This window comes from Hemitrygon akajei, chromosome 7, assembly GCF_048418815.1.
Source record: "Hemitrygon akajei chromosome 7, sHemAka1.3, whole genome shotgun sequence".
Taxonomy (NCBI): domain Eukaryota; kingdom Metazoa; phylum Chordata; class Chondrichthyes; order Myliobatiformes; family Dasyatidae; genus Hemitrygon; species Hemitrygon akajei.
In genome coordinates this window covers 157,381,200-157,391,123 of record NC_133130.1, presented here as the reverse complement: position 1 = coordinate 157,391,123, position 9,924 = coordinate 157,381,200, and the positions used below count along the sequence as shown (strand labels likewise).

General features: G+C 43.5%; 1 protein-coding gene across 2 annotated transcripts in view; it reads left to right on the top strand.

Moving 5' to 3' along the window:
• The window catches only part of brd3b (bromodomain containing 3b), a 35,519-nt gene continuing 25,595 nt past the window's right edge, over positions 1-9,924 (top strand). For both annotated transcript variants that reach the window (XM_073052266.1, XM_073052265.1), the window contains exon 1: positions 1-114. The gene's annotated coding sequence lies outside the window, so the exon portion shown is untranslated. The remainder of the gene's footprint in view (positions 115-9,924) is intronic.

Here is a 9,924-nt window from a genome sequence, read left to right as displayed (position 1 = left end):
CAGCGCAGGCGCAGTGTCTCGGCGGGCTCCGTATGTCGCCGCGGAGGATGCACGAAGATTAGAGGCGAGCCAGCAAGCGGCCGCTGGTTACAGCGGCGCGGATCCGCGGGGCAGGTACCCAGTCTCCCGTTTCTTGTGTATGCGGGAACGCTCGCCCCAGCCTTGGGGGTTGTAGGAGGGTGAGGCAGGTCTGGAGTTGGAGCCTAGGAATAACGGGGCCAGCTCCCGGTCGATACATTGTATCCAGAGGCCGCCGTGTAACAAAGCGTCCGCTACATTGTTTTCAGTTCCAGTTCGCCCGCCGCTCGGAACAGCGCGAATATCTCATTCGTCGTTCCGCTACAACGTCTCCGGCTCCCGGGTTATTATGCTCCGGGAACCGACGGCGGTAGCCAACAACAGGAACAACCCGCGGGAGGTCGCTTCCCAGCCCGCCATCTTTTGTAGCCGCTCGGAAAATTGGGGAGGGGTAGCGGTTTTGGGGAAGAAGAAGAGAGCATAGACGCAGTCCGCGCCCTGCTCTCGCTGCTGGGACAAGTGGTTTTTCTGTACCGCCGCCCGCTTCCCAGAGAAATGGAACCCGACGGTCTGTGTCGGGCGGGAAGTGGGTGGTCGTGCAGTAACTAAATGAATGATGGAGCTGGCTAGTTTGTCTCCGGGATTGGTTGCAAACAAACACACCTCGGTGTTTTGGGAGGAGCAGAGGTTCAATGTGAGCCCGCAGCATTAAAACAGAATGAAGCTCTTCCCCCCCCCCCCCAAATCTTCCATCTGGTGTGTCTTCCGACCAACCATATTGGTGAATAAACATATGGGAAGTTCCAGTAATTTTGAATGTCATAGAACAATATGACATGAATGTTAAAGAACAATATTCTCACCAATGATCAACCCCTTACTGTTGTTGGAGGCGGGGCACGCGCTTAACAAATTGCCCAAGCGTGAACCGAAGATCTCATTTATCGTGGTCCGCATCAGTGCCAATTGGAAAACGAGTCGGACCTTCTCACTCGATAAGTGGATATTCCTTAATTCTTCCAAAATAGAATCGATTTAGAGTTCAGTCTGCAACTCAGTTACAGCCTAATTGGAAAACATATAATTGTATAATATGTTTTTTTAATAGGCCTCTTTCACCCGCCCTCTGTCCAATTTAACGCTCCCATTAACTGGCTGTTGAGAAAAAAGTTCAAGAAACGAACGTACTTAGTTAACACAGTGCCAGATATTTAATACCTCCCCTTTTGAATTGTGTTATTGTTTGAGTCTGTCTCCTTTGTAAATTAGGAGAGCAGTTGCGTATTTATTGAAGTGGTAATCTTTGGGGTGGATGGGTGTTTGATTAAATTTACGTTAACACTCTGACTGATAATCTGCATGACCCTTCAATACGAGTCGACTTAAGGGAGAGATGCAGTCTCAGGGGAGGGAGACATTCCTTCTCAAAAGGAAGTTTTTTAATGGTTTACATACGGGAATGTCTTTAATTCATATTTGTAGTCTTAATGCTGTGTCAAATCAGGAGAGCGTGAGCTGCAAACAAAATGTCAACTCAGGCGAGGGATACCAACCAAGCCCAGAGCTCTAAGTTTAGATTCTGTCTTAAATCTCTAACCCAGAAGTAAGAAAGGATTTGCTGCCTGAGAACATGATAAGATCATTCAGCCACTTGGGCCTGTCCTTCTAGTCAGCCAATTGCTTATCTGCCAACTATTACTTGCCTGTCAATCCAGTTCATGATCTTTGGTATAATTGTCCATGCTGTAATTAAAAATGGAAAATACTAGAAACACTGAGAGACAGAATCAGTGGAAAGACAAATGGAATTAACTATTTCAGCTTAGGGACCAGTAGTTAGTTGGAATTATGCAATTGTATACCCTTGTTCTAGATCTCTTCCTTCAGAATAACTTCTCTCTGTATTCCCAATGTATCTGTTAAAAGAAATATTTACCCACTTTTATATGATTATTTTCTGAGGCAAACTGTTTTCAGAAAGCAGTAACTTTAAATTGCTTGTAATTTAACTTAAATGTGAAGGATGGAACTCAAAACAGAATGGGAATTTATGGGACTTTTCTTGCATCCCAGCAGTGAGCTGCTGACAGATTTGGTTCTCTAAAAGCAGAGTCATTGGTTTGCAATGAATAACTTACAATTCATGGTGCATGTGTGAAACTGTAAATTTTCAAAAGCATTTGGATGTCACTTTCCAAGATGTTCAATATGAATACCGGGAAACTTTGATAATAACAGCTGATTGATGTTTCAACATTGGGTTTGCTCATAAACCCAGACTGTGAGCCATTTTCCAGAGAGCCAGCAGGGTCTGTGACCAAAGCTGAGAGTCCAGAGTGGCTGGTTGTGAAACCAGATTGAAGTTTAGAGTCCTCGACATGGGCCAGGAACGCAAATACACTTGCAACTGCAGTGCTTCTGGCCCAAAACATTGTTTCATTTAATCCCACCATTTCACTGGAGAATGTTCTCTACGGCATGCCAAGAGGGAGAATGAGGAGTTGGTAGATCTGAGCTACAGGAAGGTAGTCACACCTAAGTTACAGGAGGCAGGTTCCTGGGTGATGTCAGGAAGGAGAAAGTGAATAGGCAGCCATTGCAGAGTACTCTGGTTGGTGTTCCCCTCAACAATAAGTAGAGCTATTTGGATACTGTTGGGTGGGGACGACTTACTGGGAAGGTGGGGGGGGGAGTTACAGTAACCAGGTGTCTGATGCTGAGACTGGCTCTGTGGCTCAGAAGGGGGGGGGGGGGGGAGAAGAGGGGTGCAGTAGTTCCATAATTAGAGGGGTAGAAAGCAGATTCTGTGGATGTGAAAGAGACAGCCCGGATGGTATGTTGCCTCCCAGGTACCAGGGTCAGGGATGCCTCGGATCAGGTCCGGAGGGGAAGGGTGAACAGTCAGGAGGTGTGGTACATAACGAAGGTAGAAAAGGGAGGAGGTCCTGAAGAACGAATTTAGGGAGCTAGGTGGAAAGCAGGACCTACAGGGTAGTAATCTCTGGATTGCCACCTTGTGTCGCAAGCCAGTGAGGGTAAGAACAGGCAGATGAATGTGTTGCTGAAGAATTGGTACAGTGGGCAGGGTTTTAGATTTCTTCATCATTGGGATCTCTTCTAGGGAAAGTACAACCTGTGCAAGAAGGACGGGTTACACCTGAACCCGGGGGGGGGGGGGGACCAATATCCCTGTGGGCAGGTTTGCTCGAGCTGTTGGTGAGAGTTTAAACTAGTTTGGCGGGGGGGGGGGCAGTTGGTATACAAGTAGATGCAAAGTGAGACTGTGAAGAATGAAGGGCAAATGATAGGACATCATTACAGTCTGTGGGTCGAGGTTAAGTGTAACGGGGCCAAACTCAGAAAGGATGATGAATACAGGGTTGAGGGATGTTATATATGTAATAAGGTAGCCCGTTAGAGATTGGCAGGTATAATGTTGTGGGCTGCAATAAGATCATAGTTGAGAGCTTAACAAAGGATAGGCTGGTAGGCAGAGGGGGGTGGGGTGGTTCTATTGGTTTTTTAAAAAATGAAATCAAATTCTTAGAAAGAGATGACATAGGATTGGCAGATGTAGAATCCTTGTGGGTAGAGTTACGAAACTGCAAGGGGAAAAAGACTTATGAGAGTTATATACAGGCCTCTGAACAGTAGCCAGGATGTTGCTAAAAATCACTTTGGGAAATAGAAGAGGCATGTGAAGAAGGGTAATGTTGCAAAAATCATGGTGGATTTCCATGTGCAGGTAGATTGGGAAAATCCAGTTGGTGCTGGATCCCAAGGGAGGGAATTCGCAGAACGCCTATGAGAAGTTTTTTTTAGAGCAGCTTGTGGTTGAGTCCACTATGGGAACGGCAATTCTGGATTGGGTGTTAGGTAACGACCAGATTTGATTTGGAAACTTGTAAAGAAACCCTTGGTAGGCAGTGATCATAATATGATAGAATTAATCCTGCAGTTGGGACAGAGAAGCTAAAAATGGATGTATCAGTAATACAGTGGAGTAAGGGGAATTACAGAGGCAGAAGAGAGAGCAGCTGGTCACTGTGGATAGGAACAATGATTGGTAAGGGACATTATCAGGGATGACAACAGAACAGCAACGAGTTTCTGGAAGCAATTTGGAAGGTGCAGAATGGATGCATCCTGAAGAAGGAGAAGTATTCTAAAGGGGGGGGGGAATGAGGCAATGTGGCGAACAAAGGAAGTCAAGTCAGCATAAAAGTGAAAGAGAGGGTATACATTATAGCAAAAATTGGTGGGAAGTTAGAGGATTGGGAAGAATTTAAAAGCGAGCAGAAGGTAACTAAAAAAGGCCTTAAAGAAAGAAAAGATGAACTGTGAATGTAAGCTAGCCTATAATATAAAAGATACCAGAAGTTTTTTTCAGATATATAAGGACTAAAACACAGATGAAAGTGGTTATCGGACCATTGGAAAATGACGCTGCAGAGGTAGTAACGGGGGTGGGGGAGGGAACGAAGAAATCGCAGGCAAGTTTAATAAGTATTTTGTGTCCGTCATCGCTGTGGAACACACTTGCAGAATGCCAGAAGGTAGAGAGTGTCATGGGGCAGAGGGTAGTTTAGTTGCTGTTACTAAGGAGAAGGTGCTTGGAACCTGAAAAGTCTGAAGGTGGATAAGTCACCTGGACCAGATGGACTACACCCCAGGGGTCTGAAAGAGGCAGCTGAAAAGATTGTGGAGACACTCGTAATGATCTTTAAAGAAGCACTAGATTCTGGAGGACTGGAAAATTGAAAATGTTACTCCATGCTTTAAGAAAGGATGGCGGCAGAAGAAAGGAAATTATAGGCCAGTTAGCCTGTCTTCAGTGGTTGGAAAGATGTTGGAGTCCATTATTAAGGATGAGGTTTCGGGGTACTAAGAGGCACATGATAAGATAAGCCGAGGTCAGTAAGGTTTCGTTAAGATAAAATCTTGCCTGACAAATCTGTTGGAATTTTTGAGGAAATAACAGGTGGGAATGACAAAGCAGAGTCAGTGAATGTTGTTTATTTGGATTTTCAGAAGGCCTTTTATAAGGTACCTCACATGAGTCTGCTTTACTAGATAAGAGCCCGTGGTATTTTGGGAAGGATACAAAAATGGATAGGAGCTTGGCTGGCCGGAGACAGAGTGTGAATAAAGGGGGCCTTTTCTGGTTGGCTGCCAGTGACTTGTATGTCAGTGATTTGAATTAAGGAATTTATGGCTTGGTGGTCAAGTTTGCAGATGATATGATGGGTGGAAGGGTAGGTAATGTTGAGAAAGCAGGGTATCTGCAGAAGGACTTAGTTTGGGGAAATGGGCAAAAAAGTGGCAGATGGAATATAATGTAGGGAAGTGCATGCTCTTTGTCAGAAGGAATAAAGATGTAATTTTGTAAATGTAAACGGGGAGAAAATTTTTAAAATCAGGTGCACGGGAACTTGGGAATCCTCGTGCAGAATACCCTAAAGGCGAGCTTGCAAGTTGAGTTGATGGTAAGGAAGGCAAATGCAATATTTTTTGAGAGGACTAGAATACAAACGCAAGGTTGTAATCCTGAGGCTTTATAAGGCGTTGGTCAGACCACACTTGGGAATATTGAGAGCAGTTTTGTGCTCCTTATCTAAGATGACATGTTCTGGTATTGGAGAGTCCAGAAGAAGTTCACAAGAATGATGCAAGGATTAACATTTTAGGAGCATTTAAAGGCTGTGGGCTTATACTTGCTGGGGTTTAGAAGAATGGAGAGGGGGGAATCTCATTGAAAGCTATCGAATATTGAAAGGTGTGGATAGAGTGGATGTGAAGAGAATGTTTCCTGTAGTGGGGGAGTCTAGATCTATAGGGCACATCCTCAGAATTGAGTGATGTCCATTTTGAACAGCTATGAAGAAATTTTTTTTTGGTCAGAGAGTGGTGAATCTGTGAGTTCTTTGAAACAGGGCTGTGTATGCCAAATCATTGGGTATATTTAAAGCAGTGGTTGGTAGATTCTTGATTAATCAGGGGATTAAAGGTTACGGGGAGAAGACAGGAGGATGGGGTTGAAAGGGATAGTAAATCAGCCGTGGTGGAATGGCGGAGCAGACTCAGTGGGCCAAATGGCCCATTTCTGCTCTTATGGTCTTATGTCAAAGAACGGGAAGTAAAAATGTAATTGGATAGTCCAGAAAAATCTGCCAGCCTTTTATTAGCAAAGTTCCAAGAGTGCTGAATGATTGGGACTTTTCTGTTTTTGTTTTTTGGGATTGGTGGGGTATCTAATGAGATTTTGAGGGGAGTAGTATATTTGATGTGCGATTATAAGATTTTGGAGAGGAATTTGGTTTGTATGATATTTTGTGGTTTACTTGTGTTTCTATTATTTTCAGAATCACAGGTAGTTTTATTGGGTTTGTACAAGTTTCAGTTCTGTTGCTAATCAACAAATGTGTATGATTTTGTGGGTATTTAATGAATTCTGGTTGGTATCGTTGACAATATGGATTACTTGATACATGGTGATGGGTTTGTTACTACTGGCGTGATTGGATTTTATGGGGTGTTTGCTAGTCTGTGGGTTTTGAAGGGTTGTGGTTGTTTCTCTGGGGTTTTGGTTTTGGTGGGTTTTGAATCTTCGATTTGGGTTTTTGTGGGATATTTGTGATGTTGCTGGAGGTTGATTATTTGACTGGGGTTTGTTTCACCGTGGGTTTTGGAGAGTTTGTAATAAAATGATAAAGAACTCTAGTGTAAAATGACTTGTTATTGCAGAACCTTTGGCGTAATGTTCCATTGTTTTCACTGGTTTTGATAGTAATACTGCTAGACTAAAGTTACCATTGTAATATTGTGGTGTCATGGATGTTGTAGATCCCAATGGCTTTCACGTCAGACAAAATGTTGACCATCCCTTTGACTGCCAGACCGCCTGACTTCTCCCAGCAGTTTGCTTTATGCTCGAGATTGCAGCATCTGCCCTTGTGTGTTTATTGGAAAACAGTTAGCATTAATTTATCCACTGTGACTGGTTTTCAATCTCATGTTTCCTCTTGGATCTCATTGTGTGTGAAACTTTGCAAGGTCAGCACTGAGCCTGTGAAATGCTCTGGGGTTCAGGCCTTTATGAAACACACTCTTGACATCTATGTTGCCCCTGACTTTGGACAAAATGACGGGTTAATTGGGTGCCAAGAAAGCATTAAACCCTGATCTGTTTTCAAGACTTCTTCCCTACAGTAGGGATGTTACTGAGCACCAGGGTTGGAATTGAAGGTTTTAGTCAATGATTTGGATCCGTTATGTAATGTTTAAAACCCTTACAAAATCTTGTCCTGACAAATATGATACATGAAAGTGTCTGATGAATCATGGAAATAAAATGGAATGGAATTGGCAGTGAGAAATTAATGAATGACATTTTATTCTTTCCCTTTTGGCTCTACACGGTAGTTAATTGAATGTGACTACTCCTCCATTGGAGGGAATACTTTTAACTGTGTTACACACATGCTCTGGTTTTGAAATTTTGAAGTTTTTCTCTCTTTTTCTTCTTAAGAATATCCTTGGATACCACTTTAGCCAAAGTATCTTAATAGTTCTTTGGCAAACTTGGCTTCTAATCTCCTTAGTGAAATGTCTTGAAATGTTTCATCACTTTAATCATTGTCGCCTGGGAATGCTGTGAGATTTTCTCCCACAGTGTAATGTAAGTGCTGAGACAGTGCCGTATGTTCTAACGTAGTAATGACAATTGAGTCACGGGTTTGATTCCCTAATGTTCACGTACTAAAAGGTCTGAAATGATCCATGGGAACAAAAGAATGCTACTTGGTAGTCCCAAGCCTTGAGCCATGAGCAAGCAGAAGCTGTCCAGCTTTTTGTTCATTTATAATGCACCATGTAGTATGTCATAGCTGATCATGGTCTTTCTATGACTACGATTGTTCTTGGCAAATTTTTCTACAGAAGTTGTTTGCCATTGCTGCCTTCTGGGCAGTGTCTTTACAGAATTGGTGTTTAAAGTGAAGTTTATCATCAGATTACAGAAAACCCTGAGATCCTTTTTCCTCTGGGCATGCTTAGCAAATCTAGAGAACAGTAACTGTAAACAGGATCAATGAACAACAAACTGTGCAAATGCAAATATAAATAAACAGCAATAGATAACGAAAGCGTGAAATAACAAGATAAGGAGTCCTGAAAGTGAGAATGGATGTACTTATCCCCTTTTGTTCAAGAGCCTGATGGTTGAGGGATAGTAACTGTTCTAGAACCTGCTGGTGCGATTTCTGTGATCCTAGCCATTATCAATACTCTTCGGAGATTGCGTGCCTGGTGTCGGTGGTCGCATAACCAGGGCTTGTGATATGCACCGGCTGCTCATATGATCATCTGCCATCTGCTCCCATGGCTTTGTGTGACACTGATTGCGGGGCGGGGTGGTGCCAAGCAGGTGCTACACCTTGCTCAAGGGTGACCTGCAGGCTGGCGGAGGGAAGGAGCCCCTTTGGTAGAGACACATCTCCACCCTGCCACGCATTCTTTCTATCTGCTTTATAGAAACTGGAAAGGCCATTCAGCCCATCATGGATGATCAGTAACATCTCTTTATCCAGGCTTGCTCCATATATGCTCCCCACTCCAAATAACAACCACAGTTTTGGGTGATGCTGATGTGTAAAAGGGAATGGTGCAGAGGCTCTGTTTGTGGATCATGGTGGTTCTCAATCATTAAAAGCTTTGACTGCCTAACTTCACCGGCAATCCATTACTCTGGAGGGGGACTGAAAGAGATTCAGTGAAGTAATCTGGACGGGGAGAGATTTTATGGGGGGGGCAAGTCGGGTGCACTTGTGCTCTTCACATTGGAATAAGGAGGAGTAATTACTTGGGAAACATCAAAATAACTGAGGTGATCAAGTACAGAGTGATCGGAGCATAAAATTAAAAGACAAGGGAAGATCTTTGAAGACGCGTTCATGGGAGGAGCAAGTTGAGAATAAATTAAAATGTTTAGTTGTATTTATGTACTTAATATGTTCTGAGGAGTCAGCAAAATATGTGTTCTTTCACAAAGTGGGTGTAAGTGTGATGGATTGAAGCTGCAGCAATGGTTTGTTGGCACTTCAGTATTGTACAGAGGATGCAAATTTAATTTAATGAAATTAGCTCTCACGGCTTCACAAAGGATGGTAAGTGACAGAGGCAGCATCATTAGGGGCTGGCACCGAAGTGTAAGATTGAGTTGACCAAGAGATGATGCCGCGATGGACTGAATGGGCTTTATTTATTTCAGATCATGAGTTCTTTTGTTCATTGGCCCCGCAGAGTGTTTGTTCAGTACCACTAGCGGCATTCACGCTGCTGACTGTGGGTGGATACAATCCAAGTGCAGGTAGTTCTGCTATAACACGTTTTCATTATGAAATGTGATTGTTGGGTTATAATACACTATCTTCATTATAAGTGCCACATTAATTATAGTGCAATCCGCCTTGTAGGCAATTACAGCCTGCTTTACTGTAACATGGCTTTCCATAATGCAAGGTTTTCTAGGGATGGAACCGTTGCCATGGAACAAAACCACCTGTGTTAAGTATCAAGGGAAACTGCATCAGAGCATTATGCAATTGAGTAGCAATGACCAAGCCCCATCCTGCAGCAGCAATCTCAGTTGTTTTCCTCATTCCTCCTAGCTGGGGCTCGGGGCTAGTTGTGGCACTCTTGTGTGGGAGGTGGCAGGCAAGCTCTTTTAGGAATTTGTGATACTAGATTGATTTTAGTGGGGTAGGGGTTGAATCATTTTAGCCTAGGGCAATCTAGTTTATAGTGAAGGTTGCTGATAGGCAACGAGGTGATTATTCAATAGGATGTTCAATCGTGGGATGGAGATTGTTGAAAAGGGACGCACGATCGGGAAATGGACAGAAAGAT